Below are 22,296 nucleotides of genomic sequence, written 5' to 3'. Positions count from 1 at the left end.
ATTTTGGGTCGTTTCTTTTGCTCCATTCATCATGAAATTTACATACAATGTAAAGGGCAACAGGCATTTTCAAATGATGTCAAAAGCATATATATCTCCATTTTTGTCGTTTTTCAGCATTTGAAAATGCCTGTTGTGTGTGTATATATATATATATATATATATATATATATATATATATATATATATATATATATATATATATATATAACATTTATTTTATATGCAGACATGCAGTCAGGCCAGAAGGTCACCGGTTTGATCCCGTGAGCTGACAGTACATGACTGAAGTGCCCTTGCGCAAGACACCTAACCCCCAACTGCTCCCCAGGCAGCTCTGGGCAAGTGTGCTCACTGCCCCCTATTGTGTGTGTTCACTAGTGTGGAGGTGAAATTTACCCGTTGTGGGACTAATAAGGGTCACTTAAGTGGCTTAGAAAGTATTTGTGTTTTATTTTTTCCAATATTTTAAACTCAAATAATCAAATAAATTGAAAAGTGCACTAACATTTATAGAAAAGTGCCATATTTAGGGTTGTGCCCTGTAAAGGTGAACTGTATTTATTTACCTTCACTTAAAAAAGCAACAGAACGTGCCGTTTGACCTAGTGCTCTCAAACCTCTGCACACGACTGTGTGTTGTAAATCACGTTTCAAAACTGGTTGTGAAATAGAAAAGCAACATAACTTGTAATATGACTGGGGGTGCTCAGTCTTTTGGATATGACCGTACCTACTGAACTCGGCCTTTCTTCCTCCATGCTGTTTGATCATCGGAGCATGTCCTCCACAGAACTCCCTAGAAGAGGAAACATTAGTTAAAGTGATACCAAGCAAAGTAACATTAAATCTAAATGATGTTTCCTAGACATCAGTGTTAAAATCAATCTGCAGTTCAGAAATGACCACAAAACTCAAACTGCAGTTTAAAGTCTTTTAGCAAAACTAATAGCTTGTGTTGTTGTTTGAAAAATGACTTCTGAAAGCCGCAGCGGCCCACCTGTGTACCCCCAACTGCGTAATGGTGATGAACCTGGTTAGCTCATCTGCCATCATGTTTTTCTCAGAAAAATCTCAGATAAGGAGCAAGATATTTTCCATTTAGTAACATTTTAAATAGACCTGCTATTCATACAGTTTTATATTTAGATCTTTAGTATAACAAAGAAGTGGGATACAAAAAGAAATAGATCAAGATAATAATAATAATAATAATAATAATAATAATAATAATAATAATAATACTAAAGGAACAGAAATGAGATGCACCAATGGCCTTAACAGTTTTAACAATAATATCAGGAATGCTAGTCATTTAGACTGTCATGTTTCTATCAGACAGTCTTAACCCTTGTGTGGTGTTCAGGTCTGTGGGACCCATTTTCAGTGTTTACCAAAAGAAAAATGATGCGATTTATTATTATTTCAACCTCAGATTCTTGTCCTTTGCTCATTTTCTGTGAAGAACATATAAAATAACCCATTTTCAGTGTCTTCACTCTGTTCACCCCCCACACATTTATATTACACATGTGGTGTTGGGTGAACCAGCGGGGAGTAAAAGTGTGGAGGTGCTGTGTACTTCACTCTGTTCTCCTCCTACATAGCCTGCTGTTAGTGTTAGTGTTAGTGTGTGTGTGTGTCTGTGTGTGAGGGTGGACAACATGGACAGGCTGCTGACTGGCTACAGCTGCTAAAGGAGAACCCTACACTGGACACTTGTGATATTTTAAACATCTGGTATTTTTATATAAATTGTTATGGCTGTATTGATTTAAAAAAAACTATAATGCGGTGGGTCCACCAGACCACTGAGTAACAAACACATCAACACCACACAAGGGTTAAACCATGGAAGCAAAGCCCATAGCTTGTCTTTTTGTTTGAAAAATGAAAAAAATCTGCCATCATGTTTATCTCATTCAGCTAAAATCTCAAATAATAAGCAAGATAGTTTCCATTTAGTAACATTTTAAATAGACCTGCTATTTATTTTTATTTATATTTAGCTCTTTAGTATAACAAAGACATCAGATACAAAAATAGATAATAATAATAATAATAATAATAATAAAGAAACTGAATTGTAATCTACCAATAATCTTAACAATTTAACAACTATTGCCAGGGATGATAGAAACACCACAATCTAAGTCTTAAACCAGATCCTGAATGTTAATCACAGCATCTCTGTCTCTTTCCTCACTGAGGTCAACTTTCTTGCGTGGGGGGGGTCTGACGTCATCTCACCAGCTCAGAATGATAATCAGGGAAGAGCATCAACCTTCATCTGCAGATACTCTGCTTAATGCGCTCAGCACTGAAACTGCGTCCTATTATTAATCTACATCACAGGTGCTCTGAGGAGGAAACATGAGAAAAAGCAGACGTTTCATATCTGCAAATGAGATGATGTTTAGCACACTGGGGAAAGCTGAAAGACTGAAAATGAAAACTAATCATTTCACGGTCTGTGAGATAAAATATTGAGAGCGAAGAGAGACAGACCTCCTCCTTCAACTCCCGTCTGCTCGTCTTCCTCCTGACACGCTGAGAAATCTCTTCCTCCTGTGACTCTCCACCTCTTCTTGAACAGTACTGAGGTGACGGAGATGCTTTTCGGGGCTTTGCCTGAGTAGCAGGCAGTTGTGGGGTTTCTGTGTGAGAGGAAACATCTTTAGCTAGACTGGAGGCTACTGGAGAGGTTAAAGCTGGGACTGGTTGCTCAGTCTTGAAGCTAGAGGGCAGCAAAGCTTGGTTCATGAGGAGAAAAGAACCAGTGACAGAGCCGGTTTATGAGGAGCCTGGCCTCTTCCTATTCTCCCCCACCCGTTATGTCAAAAACAGGACTGCTAAACAGCAGAGGGCGCCTTTACTAATATACTGCAGTGCTGAGAATGATCCACCCCCCAAATAGTACCTGCTCTGTGAGGGTCCATGGGGGTCCTGACCACTGAAGAACAGGGTAAAAGGGGGCTAACAAAGTATCAGAGAAACAGATGGACTACAGTCTGTAACTGTAGAACTACAAAGTGCACCTATATAGTAAGTGGAGCTGATAAAATGGACAATGAGCGTAGAAACAAGGAGGCGGTCATAATGTTATGCCTGATCAATGTAAACTACAATCTATACACAGTTTAGATTGTAGTCTGGTCATCCCTGATAAAACTCTGTGGTGTTGATTTTCTAAATGTGTATATATATATATATATATATATATATATACACTTCTGCACATTCTAAAGCATAATTACTGTTTATTACCTTAATTTACCATATGGTGAAAAAGTGACATGCAAAAGTAATGGCACCTTAAATACATTATATGTGTGTGTGTCTAAATGTGAAGACAAACGACATATTTAAGTTTATACCTGTAAAGAATTAGTTCTCATATTCACGCTTAGAGCATCAACAATGTGTTATTTGATGAAGGATCTACTTCCAAACTTCTACATAGGCCGTTTTCCAGTCACTGGCCAAGTTGAGTTTTGCTGCCATGGTGAAGCAAATCCTAATATATGGATCATGTGTTAATCTGGGGGGACCCATGAGCCCCATCCTCAAAACAATCTTAATATTTTATCCCCAAAACTGAAATAAAATGTTTGAACGTTACAGTCCGAAGATCCCACAACAGCAACAACACGTCTTAAAACATGTCTTAGCTCATATTTATTATGGCCATGTTGAATCGATTGCTATTTATATGGGATGTCACCAGCAGGGCTCCGTAGAACAAGCCTCTTTCAAACAGTGCTCATTAAAAGTATTATTTACAGCATTTTCCTGATATCCAGATACCTTTAATCTGAAAAGGGAACAAAAACTACTGAAAGTGCTGCAGCTTTGCTCCACACAGTTTAACTCTTTAACTCCTTGAGTCCTCCAGCATTGCTGCTGACACAGCAGTGAAAAGATGCTGTTAATTTAGGAACCTCTACTACAAATGTAAGGATTTCATTTTATTGCAGCAGTGCACAAAGCACAGGCCTGCCTCAGTGCAGAAGCAGTCAGTGCTGATCTACTTTGGTTTGGATTGTAGTGTAATGGTCCATCTTGACCAGCAGGTGGGACCAAACAATCAGACTTTGCAGTGCTCACAGCAAACATGTCAATAAAAAGACATTTTGAAATTTGAGATGGAAATTTTGAGACGAAAACCATACAAGTAAAGCATGAAGACTCTATTTCACTGGATAAATCAACTATGCTTACAATGTCCACACCATCGGGATGTGGTGGGCGAAGTACACAAACCATGTACTTGAGTTAAAGTAGAGACACCCAAGGTAAAATATTACTCCAGTAGAAGTAGAAGTTCCTCCCTTTAGACCTCCACTGGAGTAAAAGTACAAAAGTATTTGCCTTCAAATGTACTTAAGTATCGAAAGTAAAAGTACTGAAAGATTAATTATGACTCTGATGTCTTATTATCACTTTTGTAACAAGTCTCTGCTTCATCAACTCATTTTAGGTGAAAATACTGCAGTGTCTCTCTTGGTAAACCAGTCTTTTAATAGAATGTCATTAATTAGTGACTCTAATGTTTATTAAAATTATCATAAGCACAAAACACTGAAGGCAAACAGTTTCCATCAGGTAGAACTGAGTGGCTCTGAAATCACTTTTGAACAAGAAAAAGTTTCAGTTTAAGATTTATTTAACTTAGTTCCAAGTTTAAGTTTAATAAAAACTTTAAACTCAGATTCACAAATGAGTTTCCTTTACTAAACTGCATCTGTATGTTCATAAACATAAACTAGACAAAACTAATTTACTATAAAATGAAATGTGTTTGTATAAATTCAGAAAAAAGACACGTCAGTCACAACTGCATATGAGTACATATTTCTATATTGTGGTCTATTTACACAAAGTTAGGTTAGTTCATCATTTATGTTGAATAGACTCTCCCAAAATTTTATGCTGCTGCACTGATGTTGAACCGTGTGCTGCACTGGGTCGGTATGACCAACAGGTCAAAACAAGCTCAAAACAAAGTGACCGCTGTGCCCTGATTCTTGCTGGTGTTCTTGCTTTGTGCTTCTTTCGTTTTGACATGTTACGTTTTTATACACACACAAACCAAAAGGAAGGACAGATTTCTCATAATGTAGTGGAGTAAAAAGTGAGATATTTGACTTTGAAATGTAGAGGAGTGAAAGTAAAAAGTCACCAAAAATGGAAAAACTTCAGTAAAGATACACAAAAGAACTACTTAAGCACCGAAATGAATTACATTTACTTTGTTACTGTCCACCACTGTTTTTTGAGCCCTTCAGGTCTGCTGTGCTGATATTAACAGAGCAGAACAGGTGTTGCCACTGTGTGTTTTATAACAGATGTTGAAACGTCTGTCACTCCTACTTGTCTTGAGAGACCGCTGGACTTCAATACATACAACTCAAAGCAACATCTCCATCGTAGCTGCCTTCTGCACAAGCTGGATCAGGATGTGGGGAAGTGCGATGAAATATTCAGAGGGAAGAGGAAAGCGTGAGTGATCTGAGAGCTCTCTGAACCTGAGAGCAGCAGGGCTGCTCTTCTCCTGCGTTATTACAGAGCAGTGCCAAAGGACACAGTCTACAGCTACTGGCTTTTAGGTTCACCAAAAAGAAAAAAAAACAATGAGGGTTTAACCTACAGACAGAAATGAGATCTGTAAATGCTGAGCTAATCCTATTTGACTGAATGGAAATCTTTGGCATTAATAAGTTCGTGACCTATTTTTTTGAGTGTTTCCAGAAACCTCTTAAAACCTGTCAGCCTCATGATAACCTGTGCAAAGGCTGATGAAGCAGTCAGGGTTGGTGATGTATTACAAAGCCATATGGAAGTGCTCATGTTCTGAGGTGAGGGGGCTCAAAGGTGAAGATGGGAGAAGATAAAACATGAAAGACTCGCGCTTCTTCCATCTGCACCAAAGGGTCAATTCTACAGAAACGTCCACGTTTGTGTCCCTAGCGTTTACAGATGTATTACACTTGAAAAACATGTTAAGGGTTACAATTTATTCATATTTTAAAATAAAACAATAAGTTATTTTAACAGTTACACCTTCTTGAGCCTCAATTTAGCAATATTGGTTTTTAAATCAATTATTTAGAAATCCAGCACCACAGAAGAGCTCGTCCCCACAGCCATGTGTAAAGGATGAGGCCATATTTTCAGGTAAAAAACATGTTTTTCTGCTATTTTAACTACAATAATCTATACATGACTATGAAATATATGATTAAATGACAAAGAAAACGAATGCCAAATAAATATTATAAAATATATAATAAAAGTCCCCAGGAGTCGTGTCACCGGTGTTACTGCGTCACAAAAAATCTCTTATTTTGAAATAAAAGTCACACTGATGACATCACTTGACTTCCTTTTACCTGTTTTCTGAGGATCTATGAAGAAAAGCTCATGGTGAGTCCACTGTGTCTTTCAGTTATCAGAGATTTTCTCATTTAGCTCATGATTTCCTATGAAGCTTTTAGCTGAAGTCACTGGTGTGACCGACTTTATTCTGAGGTAACTGTGAAAAAAATAGAATACAAATGGATTAAATTACATATTTTAGTGGATATTCCATGATTGACAACATGTGGTTCGATGCTCTGTAGCAGTTATTTAGTAAAATGCATTTTTATTAAAATGTCTCTGGTGTTTCCTTTCTTATGTGTAACACCAATGAGGATCAATAACACCAGTGACTCCTACGGATTGATGAAAAAGTGGACATTTCTGCAGAATGTCCCCCAAACACACTGAAATAAGTGATCAAGTTTACTTCATCTTTTAGTTTGAATTACTTACTTTTGCCAGTAATTCTGCTGATGTTATCACATTGCAGGTACATTAAGTACATGTGTAAGTACTTTTTCAAGTGTCTGTACTTCAGTATTTCCATTTTTGATCTTTTTTTTTCACTCTTCCATGTCTCACATTAAAATACACTACTTCTTACATCTCTGTTGTCTGTACTGATGTCCTCAGGTGTTACTCTGAAGTGTGGAAAAACCTGGCTGCGTCCAAACTGCATACTTCAATAGTAAATAGTATGTCAAAGATAGTACACCACAAATAGAACAGTAGTGCTGCTTTATTTCCGTTTCTTTTACATGATTTTAATGGGGTTTCCGTTTTCCTACTGTGAGCTGCCTCTGTCTCTTTCCTTTTGCCACTATAAGGCTGCTGGTTATTTGCAGCTTTCAAAAGCCTTACTGGAACAGAGCCTCAGGTCACATGTTTATTTTTTTACAAAATTATTATATTGAGGCCTTGAATGACCATATTAAAATAACAATAATGAGGCAACAAATTACTAAACTGAGGCCATAGTTTACTATATTGAGGCCATTTCTTACTATATCAAGGCTATAAATTGCTGTACTTAGGTGGCAACTAACTACAATGAGGCAACAAATTACTAAACTGAGGCAATAGTTTACTATATCGAGGCCATTTATTACTATATCAAGGCCACAAATAACTGTAATAGGGACACAAATTACTAAATTGAGGCCACAAATTGCTGTGTTGAGGCCATCGTTTACTATAGCAAGGCCACAAATTGCTGTATTTAGGCCACAATTAACTATAATGAGGCAACAAATTACTAAACTGAGGCCAAAGTTTACTATATTGAGGCCATTTATTACTATATCAAGGCCACAAATAACTGTAATAGGAACACAAATTACTAAATTGAGGCCATAAATTGCTGTGTTGAGGCCATAGTTTACTATATCGAGGCCACAACTAACCATAATGAAGCCACGCATTACTAAACTAAGGCTATAGTCTACTTTATTGAGGCCACAACTAACTATATCGAGGCCATTAATTACTATATCAAAGCCACAAATAACTGTATTAAGGACATGAATTACTATACTGAGGCCATAGTTTACTACCTTGCGGTCATAAAGTACTGTATTGAGGCCATGAATAACTATACTAAGGCTGTGAATTATGATACTGAGGCTGCAAGTTATGAGAAACTTAACACAAGTCCTCAGTATAATAATTTATGGCCCCATCGTATTAAAAATAATCATGATTTCACCTTAGGGGCTGCGTATACTGGAGATACTCGAGACGACTTTCTGTCTACTCCTTTCTGAAATTTTGTATTGATCCAAAGATTACAAAAACTAAATGGTCTTCCTCTGCCAAATAGTTGAAAATGGCACGCTTGGCTGGTCAGACGTAGCAACAGTAGCTGAGGCCGCTCCTGTAGCAGCACCTCTTCAGCTTTGTGTCAGAACAGAGTCGGGCAGCTGCAAAGCTGTGTTGCCTATGCAGGTCGGGGCTGTGTATATCAGTGCTGTGGATGTCTGATCTTTTCCTGAGTTGTGTTGCTGGGAAAGAGTTGTGTGGTCAGCTGGACTATTGGACTTCACCAGCATCAGTAACCGAAGCAGCACTGTGTCATTCTGCATTATTTAAAATGTAAATTTGTTTCTTATTGTATTAAACAGGAAGGTTTGCCTATTTTTAGATGTTAATTAAATCTGCAGCCATATATCCAAAGAACACATTAGTCATTCAATAGCTGGGATAACTTGCAGTACTTTCAATACTTGACTGTTTAAAAGCAACTCGTTTTGGATTTTTACTGAAGTAGAAATATACATTTGATGCAATAGCGATGAAGAGTATATACAGTATTGTGAGAAAGTGTTTGCCCCTTCTGTTTTCCTCTGTTTTTCACATTTGTCACACTAGATGGTTTAAAATCTTATAGTAATGTCCTGGACAAGGACAACACGAGGAAACACAACAGTTTTTATATCATCACTGTGTTTATTTAACTTCATTTGGAGACGGTGGAGTCCCTGAACTACCTGAACTACCTCACCCTCACAACCTGACCCCACTAATACTACTGCTGTTGCTACATGAACTAATCAAAATGAATCATTTGAACGAATCAATCATTTAAACTGATCAAATTAATCAATCACCTATTACAGAACTGACTCTGTGTGTTTTTCCTTTCTTTCCTTTGCCGAGTTGAACAGCTGCCCATCCTGTGCGTCTGATGCTGCTGCCTCTTCTGCCTTGATCGGGTGCCACTGTTCGCCGTGCAAACCTCACCCTCACAACCTGACCCCACTGATGCTGCTGCTGCTGCTGCATAAACTAACCTAATCAAATTAATAATTTGCTCCACCTGTTTTCCCTGTTTTTGTACTAACAATGTTTAACTATCCAGTGTCGACCAGAGGAGGATGGGTTCCCCTTCTGAGTCTTGGTTCCTCTCAAGGTTTCTTCCTGTTTCTTAGGGAGTTTTTCCTTGCCACTGTCGCCACTGGCGACGTTCATGGGGGCTTGGACCCGGATTTCTTTCTGTAATGCTAATTTCCTTTTAAAGCTGCTTTGTGACAACACCTGCTGTAAAAAGTGCTATATAAATAAACTTTACTTACTTACTTACTTACTTTGCAGTTTCTTCTGGAATTCTTTTGCTCGCCTATTTCACATTGCTGGAAAGGTAAGAGTAACTTACTTTTTCCAAACAGGGCCAGTTGGTGTTGGATAACCTTTTTTTTCTTCAATAAATCAAATGGTCATTAAAAAGCTGTATTTTATGTTTACTCAGGTTGTCTTAGTCGTGTACTACATTGTGTTTGAAGGTCTGAAACAATTAAGTGAAAGAAAAATTCTAAAATAAAAGATGGGGAAGAGACTAATACTTTTTCTTGGCATAGACAGTTTTATTGGCATCAGCTGAATCTGCTCAGCTCACTTCCTCTGCTGCTATACGCGCCCTCTGTTCCTCTTGTATTTACTGGCATTTTGCTTCAGCGTAATTTCTGGTGAGAGCTCTGCATCAATGCTATCATGTCATGCATAATTAGACTGAAGCCTGATGGAGAACACAGGATGCTGATGATCTGTGTTTTTTATGTGGTTTTTATATGGCTGTACAAAGCTCTCTTCAAGCCCCATTTGATCTCATGGGTAGGTGTGTGTGTATGTGTGTGTTTGGAAAAAGGAGCAGTATAGAAGCATTTTGTCATTTCCTGTTTGTGTTCTTTACAAGCAATAGTTGATGCCTCACAACATCAGTTGAACAGTTAAGATGCTCCTTCGGTGTATCAAGTTCAGTTTAAGCCTTGGGTTCTCTACACGACTCAAAGTCTGAACAGATCATAAAAAGACTGGGTATCTCAAACTGTCAGACTGTTTGGTTGACAAATATTGGGGATCCATACTAAACGATTAGGGATCAGATTAGGGGTGGGAATTTCCAGGCATCTCATGATTCGATTCGATTACGATTCAGAGGCTGCGATGCGATTATAAAACGATTATTGATGCATCTTTTTTTTCTATCCAGGATTTCTTTTTTCTTACTGTGTCAGGACTTGGTACTTTTAAAGCAAAGTATCTGTAATGATCCACAATGAATTTACTTCCAATATCTTTTATTAATAAATCAAATGGAAGTGATGCGGTGAGTGAACTGGAAGGCTCTCATTCACTGCTCTTGTTTGGAGCACATGAAACGCTGCTGCTACTCATCTGCGATAAAATGCGCAGTTATGGTGACATAAGATCCAGTGGCAGTGGACGTCCATGCAGCAGATTACAGCCGTCCAACCCGTTTAATGGTCTCGTTGTAGAGAGTTTGGGGATCGCTGTGTCAGTAAAATATCTTCGGGACGTGTGCAACATAACACGAAATTTTCCTGTTCCACCTTAAATGGTGCCGCATTTACATTCGGCACCTCAGTCAGAATTTAAGGTGGAATGGGAAAATTTGAATAAGAAGCTGGAGCGACTTAAAGAAGCGACTTCAGCCTCGTAAAACAGCCGAACTTTGAGAGACATTTTACAAGAAACTGATCAACTTTAGAGGAAATCCGCGTTTTCGTTTATATTTTAATCTTAAACTTATAGCAGGACATTAACACACACTGAGACATATTGGACATAAATGTTGTGGCTGCCAAGGTGGTTTGATTTTTGTAGAAAGGTCAAAATGGCTCTTCTTATCATTTGTGTTGTGACTCCTGATCTAACCTGGCTTTAATGAAGAGAGAGCCGGTCGGATTTCTCGATCATCCAGCTGTGTTTTTGTTATGTGCTGCCGCAGACTGTCCGGGCGCTGCACTTCCCCACTTACAAGTTCTGCCTTTTGCGTTCTGTCAACATTACGGTATAAATAAAATATTTAGAAAATCGATTTTTGACATTTGTGAATCGATTCAGAATCGTTCACATCCACATCGCGATGCATCTAAGAATTGATTTTTTTCCCGCACCCTTAGATCAGACTCTACTCAACTTTTCAGTTTGCTGCTGAACCGAATGGACTCGCTGAACTCTGGTGAACTCTCATGTTCTCCTGTTATTTGGGTCTCCTAGTAAACAAATGTGGTGCTGCTGCTTCTGTTTCCTTGCTGTTTGCCCTGATGCAGTACAGAAGCAGCAGGTTAATATGTTTAAGCGTGGATTTGAGTTTTAAACATACATAAACTCGATTATGCTGGTACCTTAAACTCGGCTCAATAAAAAGCTTCACTCCACACGTGAGATTTTTCTTTGTTTACTTGCTGTATTGTCTTCTTTTGTGCTCTGTTTTCATTGGCTGTTGCAGGAATCCGTTCAGATTGAGTCGCTGAGCGATTTACACTAGATTACACTCAGAGTCGGGCAACGTGTTTGATAAACTCCGACAGGTCTGAAATGCAATCGCGAGGCCAAATATCTGAGTCCCCCCTCAAACACGACTCGACTCTCTCTCCAACTGTCGACTCCGACTGACCCAAAAACCTGCAGACTAGAGCCGACCAGCTCAGACTCAGCCAGGCTGACGATCAGGGCTAAAATCGGGGTAGAAGTTGTGTAGTGCAACCCCAGCTTTGGAGGCACATGATGGTGCTGATCCTTGGGGGTCATGGGTTAAGGAGAAATGAAATGCCTTTCCAGTATTTATTTCAAACTGACAGATCAGAGAAACTAAAAAATACACAATGAAACACCAGCCCAGCGCTTTTCAGCACAGGTCTTTCTCTCCATGGGTGCTTTCTCTGGTTTCCTGCACCTCCGAGGGTTGAGACGATGGACAATGAAGGGATAAACAGGCATAGGGAATCAGCTGATTTACCCACCTAGACCCCCTCTAGGGCTTTTAGCAGCCCTGAGTTAACCTACCCCCATCCCTCACTCACTGAGACCACGGGCAAGCTGCACATTCTCCAAAAACTTCATAACCTTGAGTGGTTTACACTTCTTAAATTACTGGGTTTTGTCTGAAAATTGATTGTTTTTATCTGAGCCACAAAAACCCTTGAACTGTTATTGCTTCTTGAAGTGTTTGCTACTGTTTGTAAATGTGAAAGGAATCAGATTTACACAGTTCTCCACTCACTTGTAGTCGTTCAGCCACAACACATTTGGTCTTCAGTCAATATTCACCCGAATCTTTCCATAAATACGTCCTAATAACTTCTCTCTAAACCGCATACAGGTCTTGATCAAGGTCATGCAGACTTGTCGATGTGGTTTAGAGCACAGCGAGCCTCAATGTGAACTATAGAAATAAACCAAACTTCATATTTGAACTTCGTACCTAAACGCTGCAGGCAGGTGTTGTGCTGAACTCCAGTTGCCCCGCTTGAGATTTTTCATTTATTTCATTTATTTAGTTTTACACTGATTCTGACCCATTAATGGAGCCCCAGTCTGCATACCTGAAATTAGGAAGTAAAGAAATTAAAGAACCTGTGCTCCTAGCTAGAACATGTTAGTCATTCTCAAGTTATTGCTGAGTTATTTAAGTTGCAGCTCATCTTCAACGCCCTGACGCTGTTCTGCTTTAGTCCATATTAAAGCTAAACTCAGCCTACACTGATTCTCCACTGAAAGCCCTTTTTCATAGTCAAGGACTCCTCGTCTGTATCCAGGAAACCGTCTGAAGTCTTATTTTTCATCTTTTCTCACATCAGAACAGCAGTTCCTTTACCTACTGATCACTTTTTACTTTGCTGAATCCTCAAATGACACATTTAAAAAGTAAGTAAAACCCAATTACAGCAAACAGCTTATGCTCCTTTTCAAATAAGACCATTAGACCCCACAACTCTCTGCTTTCTTTGTATCGGCTTTGTCTCCATGATAATTAGTTCGTTATCTTTTTTGTTTGAGCTCCTCTCACTTCCCACTCGGCTCACGTCCGAAAAAAAAGTGTATCAGAAGAATTAAAAAGGAGGGAAGTGCCCGCGTGGCTGCGGTGGAGTACCTATTAAAGTTGGCCGAAGATCAAAATGCAAATGATTCCGATGGATTTGGCGAAATACTCTAATCTGAAATCTCATTATTGAACTCTGACACACAATTTGTGTCCCCTGTCATAACCTAAAGTCGATTTTGGACGTGTTTTGGAAACGCTGCCGTGCTCTGCGCTCCCTTTTGCGGTTTTGTCAGTGCTGATGAGTTCAGGGAGCTAGAAACCTCATTTGGATGTGGTTTGTTTATAGCCCGAAGCGGAGCGTGGAGAGCTTCTCAACTTTATTATCTGCTATTACCGTCTGCAACTCTTAACACTGTAATTCTCAGCCTCAGCTTTGAGAGGTAAATTAAAGTGGAACGGAGCTGCGCTGGCGAATTAATGAATATGCAGCAACTACTGTTGGAACTGTAGACTCAGCCTATCATCGGAAAACTTGTATCACATACAAGAAGTTGACAAATCTTTGAACGTGTGTATTTTCCCACACTTTAAACAGACAGAACACTTCAGAATTATTGATAACCTGGCTTCAAGGCCTCTGTATATGAGTGTTTGAGAGATTATTCAGGCCTACCACATAGGCCCATCACTATCAGTTAGATTGGTAATCAAGTACTCTTTTAAATCTTTAAAATCTTAAATCTTTTTTTAATTATTTATCTTTCTATTTTTTTTTTCTAGAACACACTTCTGATACTTCATAGATAGAGGGAGGTTTAAAGATGTTTTCTCTCTAAACCAAGTATTATGAACATGAGAGCTGTCCAGCAATTAAATCAATTAGTCAGAAATAACTACTTTTTTTTTTTGTAGTAACCCTGATTTTATTTTATTGGCTCAGATTTGACCCTTAAAGGTTTTTTCCAAAGGTGTCCTGTAGCTATACGATTGGACAAAAGCTTAATCAGAATGCATTCATTATTTTCATCCATCCATCCATCATCTAAACTGCTTATCCTTCTGGGTTGCGGTGGGGTGCTGGAGCCTATCCCAGCTGTCATTGGGCGGAAGGCAGGATACACCCTGGACAGGTTGCCAGTCCATCGCAGGGCAGACAGACAGACAGACATACACATTCACACACTCACTCACACCTAGGGGCAATTCAGCATGTCCAATCAGCCTGACTGCATGTTTTTGGACTGTGGGAGGAAACCGGAGTACCCGGAGGAAACCCATGCAGACACGGGGAGAACAGGCAAACTCCGCACAGAAATGACCCTGGTCACCCAGCTGGGAATCAGCCCAGGCCATTCTTGCTGTGAGGCGACAGCGCTAATTTAATGGGTTGGCCTGGTTATTAGAGAGTTCTGTTTATCATTTGTGTGGTATTATGTACCAAAAATGATCATTCATTTTTACATTACCATTTTACAACCTCTTTATCTCTTAAACTTTCATTAAACTTGTAACTGTTCCTTTTGTCTGGTATAAAATAAGTGAGATCTGTTCTGATTGTTTCACCCCTGAGTCCTTTTGAAATGAGGCACAGTACAGAGCAGCCACTCATTAGAACTTCAGTGTAGGCTAAACTGATACAGACTGAATAAGTGGAAATATATAAATGAGTTGGTATCGTGATGTCACAGAAACAGTGATGGTTTCCATGTATAGATTGGGTAGTAAATGACTGTTTGAAACTGACAAAGTTTACACATTACTTAAGTCCCTTATTTACAAAAATCTGTTTCTCTGCATACTTTGTTAGCCCCCTTTTACCCTGTTCTTCAGTGCTCAGGACCCCCATGGACCCTCACAGAGCAGGTACTATTTGGGTGGTGGGTCATTCTCAGCACTGCAGTAACACTGACATGGTGGTGGTGTGTTAGTGTGTGGTGTGCTGGTACGAGTGGATCAGACACAGCAGTGCTGCTGGAGTTTTTAAACACCTCAGTGTCACTGCTGGACTGAGAATAGTCCACCAACCAAATAGTACCTGCTCTGTGAGGGTCCATGGGGGTCCTGACCACTGAAGAACAGAGTAAAAGGGGGCTAACAGAGTTTGCAGAGAAACAGATGGACTACAGTCTGTAACTGTAGAACTACAAAGTGCACCTATATAGTAAGTGGAGCTGATAAAATGGACAATGAGCGTAGAAACAAGGAGGTGGTCATAATGTTCTGCCTGAAAGGTGTATGTCCATACTGTACAGCCCTGAACAATACCAATAATAAACCTGTGGGTTTGTATATCATTCTTTATGCAGTATCAGTGTAAATGGAAACAAAGTGAAATATATTCAGGTGTCAAGTCAGCCGGTTAGACGGACAGAGTGTGTGACAATAGATCACAGCGGTTCCCACAGCATTCAGTGAAGGCTGAGCTCTGTTAAAGTCATGCTCCTTTTATATAGCTTAACTACTGCTTCCCCACTCTGAATGCAGAATAAATATTTGCCCTAATTCAGCATTTTTTTAGGTTTTATCTCCAGTACAGTAACTGTCTTCAGTTAAACATGCGTCATTCTGTCTGTTAGAGATTTCAGTGCTTCTCCTATAATTAAACCATAACTCCAGGAGAACGACAAACAGGGTAATGAACTCAAGCCTTCCTGTGTAGCTCGCGGCCCCTATTTATAACGATCTATTTAAAGAGAAATTCCAAAAAGATCTGCGTAATTAATTTGCTATGATGTAAACAGTTGTTCCGAGTAGTCTGATATGAAATGCTCACTGTTCTTCAGTGATGAAAAACAGACGTCCAGAGCATTTGAAAGGCCTGACGCCTGAGATTATTTTACGATAGTTTCAAGAAGGGTTTGGCCTAAACTTTGATTTTTTAAAATGCATTCATGGCAGAGAGAAACATGCATGGTGCCGTAAGGCAAAATAGTCTCATAGGAAAACTTTTTTTTTTTCAGATTTAGCGTTACATTGCTGTTATGAACATCAGGTTCACTGGTCGTTTTGGACAATAAATGAAATGGTTCCAATCACCGTTATTGTAAAGATACGTTTTTGTACAGTGAAGCATTTCACATTAAAGCAATCTAACTGTTCACATCTCATGAGCTAAACTGTTAGAAAATTTCAAGATCAGTGGAATTCCCCTTAAACTGTGTAAAGGCAGATAAACGGCTTCTAATGGCATTTGAGGCCTTTATAGGCCTTCAAGCAAACAGTACTTCACACTATCAATCAGATTAATATACACCGATCAGGCATAACATGATGACCACCTCCTTGTTTCTATGCTCAGTGTCCATTTTATCAGCTCCACTTACTATATAGGTGCACTTTGTAGTTCTACAGTTACAGACTGTAGTCCATCTGTTTCTCTGATACTTTGTTAGCCCCCTTTTACCCTGTTCTTCAGTGGTCAGGACCCCCATGGACCCTCACAGAGCAGATACTATTTGGGTGGTGGATCATTCTCAGCACTGCAGTAACACTGACGTGGTGGTTGGTGTGTTAGTGTGTGTTGTGCTGGTCTGAGTCGATCAGACACAGCAGTACTGCTGGAGTTTTTAAACACCTCAGTGTTGCTGCTGGACTGAGAATAGTCCACCAACCAAAAATATCCAGCCAACAGCGTCCTGTGGGCAGCGTCCTGTGACCACTGATGAAGGACTCGAGGATGACCAACACAAACTGTGCAGCAGCAGATGAGCTATCGTCTCTGACTTTACATCTACAAGGTGGACTGACACGGTAGGAGTGTCTAATAGAGTGGACAGTGAGTGGACACAGTGTTAAACTCCAGCAGCACTGCTGTATCTGCTCCACTGAAGAACGGTAAAAGGGGGCTAACAAAGTATGCAGAGAAACAGATGGACTACAGTCTGTAACTGTAGAACTACACAGTGCACCTATATAGTAAGTGGAGCTGATAACGTAAAGTCCATTGCGTACTGTAACTGTAAAAGGTGATGTTATTTACCAAGTTGGCAAAAGTTGAGATTGCAGTGACAAGTAAACGGCCGCATTAGCTGATAAAATGGTGAGAGAAAGTGTATGAACTACTGTAAGACTGGAGCAGGAACAGAACCGGACTGAAATAAGGGGGGGAATATGAAAGGAAATAGATTTAACTAGGGAAACTAGTTTGTTTGTTCTGTCACAGTCATGCAGACTTAGCGTTGATACATATTTTTAATGTTGATAACATTGCTTAGATAATTGAGTTATTGATGTGACATTGTTCCTTTTTATTCCCCCCTGAATCTGCTGCTGTATGAGCACAGTCAACCGTGATATGTCAGTCAAAGAGTCATCATGTAAAGAGTAAGCAGCACTTGTCGATGGGTTCTGGCCTGCTTGCTCTCATGATGTGCTGAGAAAATTAGAAGCTTCTCCGACGAACGTTCCGCATGGATCTTTTGAATTGCAAAGCCGATAAAACTCCCTCAGGACTTGTTGATGTGTCACTCAGATGCACACGCATGCAAATGTATGTTGATGTATGCCTGAACATGATTGCTGGCCATTATCCATCTCCTTCACTGCACCAAGACGACTGCTTCTGCGTCTGTGTGAAGGGAAAGTCGCTCACCGGTCCAGATGTGCTGCTGGAGAAACTGCACCCTGCCGATTCCTGCCGCACTTCACAGCAGGAGGAAATGCAGAAACATTTCAAACTGTGTGAATGTTCACTCCTGGCTAAAGGTCGAGTTTGTTGTTGAATGCATACATAGATGGCTGACTCTCAACACACAGTTACGGCTGAAATAAAGTTAAAAATATGCTGTAGCCTTGAATATCTCGCTGAAAAAGAGAGACGTTGAATTAAATTGAATAGTGGTCCAAAGGGAAGCAGAGAGCCATTAAATACAATGGTTACACAACCATGAAGGAAAAAGGCACTAAGAATGGTGCAGTTAATGTTTTTAATGATAGACAGGGTGTAACACCAAGGTTCGAATGATGGAAGCCACAGGGAACTTGGCTCCCAGAATAAGACTTAAGCTTCCTAAAACTGAGGAATATTATTTTAGACGCCAGCTACTGGATGCAAAATAGAATTGAGGATGATTGACTGCAGGAATGAATGATTTAAAAACACATAATGGAATATTATGAAGAGTGCATGAAAGTACTAATGAGAAGAAGAATGGCAACAGTACCAATTCTGCTAGTACTAATTATTATTGTTGTTGGCTTGTTTTTTTTTACTATACAGGGTGATTCAAAAAGATTCATCTGATTTCAAAGCGGCATATTTTTATAACCGTGAGGCGTCTAGGAACCAATCACAATCCAACTGAAAGAGGGGGTCAGAGTTTCTGACTGTCAGTGGAAGGTAACACCCTTTAGTCTGAGAGGAGATGAGACCCCTGAGCTGAAAGCGTTCTGCGTTCTCCACTTCAATAAGAGTGAATCCGTCATAACTGTGCAGTGTGATTTTCGTGGGCAGTGAAGCTCCAACAGCTCAGAGCGTTCGGCGTTGGTTCCACAACACTGGATGATCTCCGAAATCGCACTGAAAGAGCCGTGAGTGCAGCGACACCCGACATGCTCAATCCAGTATGGGATGAGTTTGACTATGGCGTTGATGTTGTCCGTAAAGGTGGAGGAGGTTCATACTGAGACCTTGTACAATTACATAATAAACTTTATGCTCATTTAAACCATTTACAGTTTACTGCATTGATCTGTAATGATTTACAAGTGAAATAAATCATTTTGAAATCGGATGAATCTTTTTTGAATCACCCTGTATACTGCGATGCATCGTTATCATCTGAATGGTAGACGATGATGGTAAATTGTATCGCCCACTTCTACTGCGAGTCTGTGCTTATGGGCCAGCAGTCTGTGCATTTTAGGGGGAGTGGAGATTTTTTTCTCAATTCTGGTTGTATTTTTATTTTTTCATTTTTTTTTTATTTATTTTTTTGTTCTTGCATAATGCCATTTGAAAAGACACAATTTCTGTTTTTGCACTCTAATTTAAAAGACTGCAGAAGTGCAAAAATAGTAACAACACCACCTAAGATTATTAAATTGTGCAGATAGTGGTTACTTTTAAATATCCTTTCAAGGGACTCAAACGGTGCAAGTACAACAAAATTTGTAACAAAAAAAACAATAATTAAAACATAAAAGAACCATCTTGACTAGTGATTCTTTTAAGAATAGCAAGCAGCTTCATTAAAGCTCACAAGCAACTCTCACTTTAAATAATGTGCCAGCATGACCTCCTTACATTAAGAAAAGTGCAAAATAAAGTTCTTTACAGGTTCCAAAATCACAAGCCTATCTACTGTAAGTGCTGGAACAGCTTCATTGTACTGCTACATTTGGTTGCAACTGTCTTATCTATATAATCTGACACAACATTGTTCTAAACATAGCTGCCCCGGTTTAACCCGCTCTGTGCCGTAGGCCAATATGATGAATGTACAGAAAGCCACCTCAGTGGTATGCTGTACATTTTATGATGTCCTCACACCACAATGTCAGGTCACAGAATGAAAAGTCTCAGGGAAAACGAGTGAAAATGTGTCTCAGCTCTCGTTCATCGGGTAAATTGGGCTGTTTCCAGTGGCCTCAGATGAGCTAAGCCAAGCAGCCACAAACTGTCAGACAGTAAAGTCAGTGTGACATTTACAGTTCCATTCTTACTAGATTAATCGCAGCTTCATGGTTCTGTTATTTGACAAAGATTAAGACGTCACTGACAGGGCATCACTGCTTCTCGCATCTGCTTCAGTGTAAGGGACAGTCAGAAAATTACAGGACAAAACTTTACAGCTGAACTGATGTTTCCACCTTTCTTTGGTACGAGCTGACTCCTATTTTGGAGTGTGTGTGTGTGTGTGTGTGTGTGGTTTTATTTTTTTTATTATTAGTTTTTTTTTTTCTTTCTACCGGGCACGGTTGAAGTCAGTGCACAGACCTGTGAGAGGTAGCGTTGGGTTTGTGGTTATTTATTTATTTATTATTTAAGATGCGTATTTTGTACGTCTGGCAAATTTGAATTGTTTTTCTTGGTATTTTAATTAAAGTATAAGCAATGTAAACTTGTACAAACTCGATTGTCACATTTCTAACATCGCATGAAAAAGTTAATTCGAATTAACCGAATTAATCGTGAAAATCGTCCAGCACTAGCCCTAGTACTTAGAAAAGTGGTCAGTGAAATGTCTCTGCTTGCCTCAGTGGTTCCTGCAGCAATGAGGTGGCGATCCCTGAGACGCTGTTCTCACCTATCCAGACTCCACTACACCACAGGTTATTACCTTTTCCAATCAGTTGTGAAGTGACAGATTCTATAAAGGCCTTTGGTCAAAGCCTCTGCCTGAGGATTGTCTTTTGTCTTTCTGATTAATTGTGGCTTAGAAAGGTCTTGGGCGACTGCCGCTGTGGCTCTAACAAAGGGAAGCTTTATTGGGATTGAAGTGTAAATAGAAGCCAGAAGACAAGAAAGAGGTCCTAATGAAGGGTACGTCACAAGCGCCCGCGTGTGTGATGCACCAGCCGCCAGTCAGGGCCGGGGTGTTCCGCAACAAGGAGTTACCGAATGACTCAGCGACACTCAGATATCCCCAAAAAATCCCAGAGAGGCGTAATAATCACTCCGTGTCTTCTCACGTCCCACGTTCTGTCTCCCTTGGCCCCCTCTCTGCTCATTCTTTTGATGTCAATTGTCTAAACCCCTCAAACGTTTGTCTGTTTCAAGTTTTTATTGCGTTTTTGTCCCCTGCCTATTCTCTCGCAATCTCCTCCGTACTCCCACAGTCGCTATCTCTCATCGTGCCTTTGTCAAGAAAAGGCAAGAGAGAGTCAAGGCGGAGCTAATCTAAAGGGCTTGTCAGCTAATCTGTTGAGACAGAAACTTTCTTCGGAGGCCGTTTAATTGCTGAGACTGACTGTCACTTTGTGACTTGTGGCTGATTTGCTCTGTTTATATATGCTTTGTGATGGGCACCAAAAGCATTGTGGACTATGGAGTGCTGTGCATATTTGTCCCCTTCATTTTCTATGATTGTGCTTTGTCTGCAGAACTACAAATAAGAACCTTTTGAGCTGCACAACAAAACAATTGATGCAGAAGTGCTGTATGCAAAATCACAAAATCACTGGAGTTTTCAGAACAGACAAATGTCCTAAATATGTTGGATTGAACATGATTTTTATAGATGAAAATACAGGGTTTCCCCAAAAAATTGACATCATTTTGTAGTCTAATAACACAGCCAGTTCTCCCTCAAATGATCTCAAATTTTAACAAAATGTGTAAAAACTAACCAAGTTTAATTTTTAATGTTTTTTTTCAGGTTGAAGAACGGCGTTCACTAGAAATGAAGAGGCATTTTGTGTGTTAGAATCTGCTCGAACACAGTCAAACAAGAGTGTGTGCAGCGCATTTTCAAGAAAATTCAATAAAAACGCACCAACTGGAAAGCAGATTTGGACAAGGCACAAAACATTCAAAGAGGAAGGCTGTCTGTGCAGGACAAAGGGATCTGGACGACCACCAGTATCGGAAGATATTACATTTGTGAGGCTGTGAAATTGGTTATAAAATCTACATCCCTCTGAATTTCTTGTTTGAATTTTGATAAATCTTGTATTGTTCAACATGAAGCCTGTTTAATTTCGTTTGCCCAGGAAATGTAGTTACTCAGATATTCACATCTCAGACGATGTCATTTTTTTTTTTTGGGACATGCTGTACTACGACCGGGCACAGGCCTTTCTCATTGCCTTTATGTCCTAGAAGGCTTCATGAGAGCTGGACCAACAGAAATAATATAAAATGACTGGAAATAAAATCTCATCTCATGATAGACCTGCACAGCTATTTGTGTAACCATGTGGAAAATGACCATGGTAAATGGTTAAATCAGGTTGGTGGGTGGGTAAACCCCCCCCCTTTTTTTTCTTTACAGATTTGTCCTGTGATTTTCTGACTGTCTCTTACACTGAAGCAGATGTGAGAGAAAGCAGTGATACCACATCAGTGATCTTTGTCAAATAACAACCATGAACCTGCAGTTAATCTAGTAAGAAAGAATGGAATTGTGAAAGTCACAAAGTTGCAAGTAAGTCTCAAGTCTTCACATTAAAGTCCCGAGTCAAGTCCCAAGTCACAATAGTCGAGTCTG

Source organism: Colossoma macropomum, unplaced genomic scaffold, assembly GCF_904425465.1.
Source record: "Colossoma macropomum unplaced genomic scaffold, Colossoma_macropomum, whole genome shotgun sequence".
NCBI classification, from domain to species: domain Eukaryota; kingdom Metazoa; phylum Chordata; class Actinopteri; order Characiformes; family Serrasalmidae; genus Colossoma; species Colossoma macropomum.
Note: the sequence above shows the minus strand (reverse complement) of the source record.